Genomic DNA, 4,422 nt, shown 5'->3' on the forward strand with positions numbered 1-4,422 from the left:
CCATGCACCACAAAAAGAATTATTCTCAAAATTCTATCACTTTCTTTTTCCTATTAATTTTTTTTCAAACTTTACATGCTCCTTTAATGCCACTTCATTTCATAGGGATAGTGCTAGCCTTGAGATTCTTCAATCTCTACTGGAATAAAGGTGCATGCATTAATTATACGTTCTCATTGCAAGGAAACTGCTTTAATTTTTATTTTATTTTTTGAAAAATAAAAAACTTATCAATTTTACATATTTAATTGGTGAGTTCAAATTATTTAATAAGGTAAATTTTAAAGGTAAATGTGTTAGAACGACAATAATATTGTCAATATATTCGGTGTATTTCTATAAATAGGATATTTTGAAGATGATGTCATGTATGTTGACCTTACAAGTTATACCTTTCATTATAAGGTAAAGAGTCTAATTTTGATCGACTCTTAGCTCAAGAAAACATTAAGTATTAGTCAAGATTGTTTTGTAAATAATACTCCCTTTGTTTTAATTTTATAATTTGTTATGTTTGATTTTGATTTGAGACACAATTTTTATTAAAAAATTAAATCTTATAGTTTTAAATTAAAAACATATAGAATATACCAAAATGTCCTTTTATCTGGTTGTCTTAAGTATTATCACACAATAACATAATTTTTAAAGTATTTTTGTTAAATAAATCATGATTTTAATAATATGCATTAGTATGAAAGAAAAAAAATATATAAATAAGGATAAATTTGTCAAGTCATAATTGATTTATATTTATTTTAAATAGATTCAAAGAAAGTTAAAAAAATAAAATAAAGAAGGTGTAATATCGTAAATCACATGGGAAGTGAATATTATACGACAAAACTTGAAGAAAGATCTCTGAAATTGTCCTTTCAAAAAAGTTAATACGATAGATTAATGACAAAGTTCATCATTGATTTCATTTCTTTTAGTTGTTCACAGATCCCCAAATTCGTAGTAAGCAGCAACAGCAACATCAACAACAACAACAACAATTTAATACACAAAATATTTTATGTTCATATTAGATCTGAAAAAGAACCATAAACATAAAAATTGAGGACAACTAATTAAATAGAATCATATACTAGTAGACAACCAGTAAATATTTAATAATTGAATAAAATAACAAATAATGTCCAACGCAGAGCTTTATTCAAGGGTTGACAATGCGATAGTTGGATAAGCTGTCACTCTCAAGACACAATTTTTGCATAGTTGGAAAGACTAATTACAGGTCTACCATACTTTATTATGACTAATTTTATAATTAAAAATAATATAAGAAAAATAATATTATATAACAACACGTAATATATTTATTAGGTTGATATCAAGCTGATAAAATGACAAAAACATCCTTTTTGCTTGAGTGTAAATTTAAAATGAGTGAACTTTCGCATATAGTCACTCAAAAATATCCTAATTACGTTTCATAGCTATAGGTTGCTAATTACAATTTGTAGCTACATGTGATAGGGAGGAGAGTGGCGAGCGAGACAGGGAGAGGGAGGAGAGAGGCGAGCGAGAGAGGGCAGAGAGTGGGAGAGAGGTGAATTGTATATGTATATCGGTTAGAAAATTGTATATTATACATATGTATTTGTATATTCTGGTCAGCGAGATTGGGAGAGGGAGGAGAGAGGCAAGCGAGAGAGGACAATAATTTGTATAATTCACATGTTTTTGTATAATTGAGTAATATAATGTCTGAAATTATACAGATATGATAAAACTCAAAATAACGAATTGATACAAACATAAACATATGAACTTTAAACAGTTATAAAAAATATATTATACAAATTACATTATATAAATTATATTATACAAAATTCAAAAACTACACGTTTATACAAACTTTAAAAAGTTATACACAAAAAGATTGAATACATATGATGACAAAACTGAAATACCAAAGGAAATCATCGTCATATACAAATACAAACTACCGTACGCAAATACAAATCAAACAAATAATTGTTAGTTGTGAATTATACAAATGTGTGAATTATACATATACAAACGTGACTAATTATACAAACTCGAGGTTAGCCCACGTAATTAATGGTTAATGTCGCGAGTGATAAGTATAGCAAACTATAAATATGATAAATAATTAAATAATATATATTTGCTTAACCGCGTAATTTTCTCTAAAATTAACCCTATCATTAGTAACTCAAATAAATAAATTAATTAGTCAGACTAGTTGAATAATTCAGCACAAATAGTAAATATCTATACCACTTCCGTGCCAAGTGTGAAAGTTAATTATTTTTTCCTTTCAGTCGCAATCTTTAGTAGTTAAAATTAGAAAAAATGGCCAAATGCTTCCTAATCTATATTCGAATTTTTAATTACACACTTCAATTTTATGGAGGTCCTATCACCCCCTTGAACTTTTTAAAATTGAAATCTCTATCTCCCTAAACGCTTACTTGGCAAAGTTAGTGTATTTCACTCTCTTTGAGAGAGTGAAGACGAAAAACAAAAAACTATCAAAATATTATTTCTAATATATTTTTCATAAATATATGTATATTTATTTATTATTCCGTTTTTTCCTAATTATTTTTATCTCTTTTAATTTGTTTTCTTCTTCATAGCAACTAGATACAACATACATGGCCAGCATCAAATTTCATCACCATTTTGAAATCATCGCCAACACTACGCCAATCATACACCACAAATCGTATTAGCAATTTCACCCACCAATTTCCACAATCAAGAATTATGTACCAAAAGTATTTCAAATCAAAGCAAAATTAAGCTTGAATAAGGATACCCAATTGTTTTTCTTCGATAAACTTTGAATATTAAGAAATTATTTCATCCTATATTCAATACTCAACAGACCCATAGAAATCTTCCTCAACTAATTTTAATAGCTGGTCATTTTTCTACAAATCTAAAAAAAATGTAACACCCGTTCTTCATCTTCTTCGACATATTGCTCTGAAAATTTAATTTAAAATCACCTAAATTCTTCTCAAAATCGCCCATAAATTCTGAATATAAGCTTTTCTCGACATTTCGGTTCCTTTGATATATTACCCACTCTAAATAGAGCTCGTTTGTGGCAAATCAAATTTCGAACTCAAGCTTTTGAACTATCTTTAATGGAGGTTTCAAGTTGGTGCTTCACATTTTAAACTATGAGCTTCAGTTTTCAGTCATACAGAACTCTTCCAACCATCAACGAAAGCAGCTCCCAAATCGAAGAATATAGATCCAATAATTTCATATGGAAGCTCATCGATTTCTATGGAGTTTCGGCTATTCTTCAAATCTAAAAATCTTAGCCATGAACTCAGTCAAACTCATCATGTTTAGCTTCAAATAACTACCAACCATCTATGTTATCAACAAGTTTCAAATTTGAAAATCCAAAATACATCCATAAAATTTGGCATTGTGACCTTTAACTAGACTATAAATCAGAAAGGAAAAAAAATAAAAAAAAAGTTTTTAATAAAATTTTCACCTGTCAGCGCGTGAGTTTCACCGGCCAGCATAAATGTGGTTGTGACGATTTAGGAGTGTAATAATATCAAACTTAAATAGTTCAAGGGGGTAATAGGATCCCCGTAAAGTTAAAGTGTTTAGTTGGAAATCCGAATATAGGTTAAGGGGGCATTTGACCATTTTCTCGTTAAAATTAATACATAAAATATCATCTTAAACATGTTCCTTGATTAAATTATTTAGAATTAATTTAATTTAATTAATCACAATTTTTGTAAGAGCAATATATAATTTTAGTCCACTCTTTTATCTCTTTTATTTTTCCATTTTTTTGAACCTTTACATGCTCTTTTTATGATACTGCTTGGAATATTGGGAGTGATTGCTACTCCAATTCATAGTGGAAAAAGATATTATGATTCTTCAATCTCTACTCGCACTATGCTTCTATCTTTCTCTTAGGAATAAAGGCGCATAAACACTAGAATTAAAAAAAAATTACGATAATTAGTTAGCAATAATAATATGAGTATTTATAATTAATATTCTATGTAAATGTTGTTAAAGACTTTAATGACTCTGAAAGCAATGTCATTGATTCAAAAGGTATGCAAAAATTAAAATAGATAAATAAAAATGAACGAAAAGATTATAAAATGTAGATAGATATAGGGTGTGTTTGGTATGAAGGAAAATGTTTTTCTAGAAAATGTTTTCTTGGGAAACAAGTAGATATTTGACTTATTTTCTCATGTTTGGTTGGTGAGTAGATAATATTATCGAAAAATATGTTTTACTGTTTAATTTATGAATGAAAATATTTTTGAGAAAATATCTTTTATTTTTACTAGAGAGTAGAAAATAATTTTTGAAATTGATTTTTTTTTTTTAAAAAAAAATTAATTTTTTTTGGAGGGGGGTGGTGGCTGGTAGGGGGCTGATTGGGGG

The sequence above is a fragment of the Solanum stenotomum genome, chromosome 10, assembly GCF_019186545.1.
Source record: "Solanum stenotomum isolate F172 chromosome 10, ASM1918654v1, whole genome shotgun sequence".
In the NCBI taxonomy this organism is placed as follows: domain Eukaryota; kingdom Viridiplantae; phylum Streptophyta; class Magnoliopsida; order Solanales; family Solanaceae; genus Solanum; species Solanum stenotomum.